We start from the raw sequence: 956 nt of genomic DNA on the forward strand, positions 1-956 counted from the left end.
GTACATGCATGATGAAAGCTCTTCACACTGAATGTTGAAAAATTGACAAAACAGCTTTAACTAGTAAAACGGTTCTGGAAATGCTGCACAGGAAAATGAACCAGCAACAAATACAGCCCCAACAATTGCAAAAAAGACAAAATAAATATATAAAAAGAAATATCAACAAATATACACCAATAAATGGGAGAACAACAAGAGAGCAGGAAAAAATACAAAAAAGAATTGGACGGAGTTGGGATCGACAAAGAAGGTTCATTGTAATGGCGAAGAAGAGGTCAGCTCACCTGGGACGGAGAACGCATAATAATAAATGTCCAAGATCAAGGACACTACAGCACTGGATTTAAAAAGATGGTGGGACTGGTCCAAACAGACAAGTAAGTTCTGCAAGACAGAAACAGAAAGTATGAGTCATCTGCTTTCGGGATGCAAAAAACCATTATCAGAACAACTTTACACACAACGGCACAACAAAGTATGCACAGTGATTCATTGGCAAATCTGCCAAAATTTCAACATCCCAGTTCCAGAAAACTCATGGAAACACGAACCAAGGACGATCATTGAAAATATGCACATCATGATCACGTACGACCTGATGATCCCATAGAGCATGAACATAGAAAACAAAGCTTTGTGATTGGACGTAGTACACAGGTAAAAAAAAGAGGAAAACACAGCATTGTTGATTGAGGTTTCAGTGTCCAGCGATTTTGGCTAAAATAATGCAGAAATCAAGAAAATGGCCAAATACCAGGACCTCAAAGATGAGATCAAGAGATCTTGGAAGCTGAAGAGCATCGAAATTGCACCACCAGTGATAATTGAAGCAACGAGAATCATAAAGAAGAACTTCACTGAGATTTTGAAAACCATCCCCGGGAATAATACCACAAACGAACAACAATGGGAGGCAGTCCGGGGTTTGGTGACGATCCTGAAAAGAGCTCTCG

General features: G+C 39.4%; 1 long non-coding RNA gene across 1 annotated transcript in view; it reads right to left on the reverse strand.

The window, feature by feature from the left end:
- Nucleotides 1–340: 340 nt before the first annotated feature.
- LOC147014301 (uncharacterized) overlaps nucleotides 341–956 on the reverse strand; it is a 74630-nt gene continuing 74014 nt past the window's right edge. The window contains exon 3 of the long non-coding RNA XR_015050711.1: nucleotides 341–387. This is a non-coding gene — a long non-coding RNA (uncharacterized LOC147014301). The remainder of the gene's footprint in view (nucleotides 388–956) is intronic.

This window comes from Eptatretus burgeri, chromosome 13, assembly GCF_056783735.1.
Source record: "Eptatretus burgeri isolate ZD-2024b chromosome 13, Ebu_testis_v1, whole genome shotgun sequence".
In the NCBI taxonomy this organism is placed as follows: domain Eukaryota; kingdom Metazoa; phylum Chordata; class Myxini; order Myxiniformes; family Myxinidae; genus Eptatretus; species Eptatretus burgeri.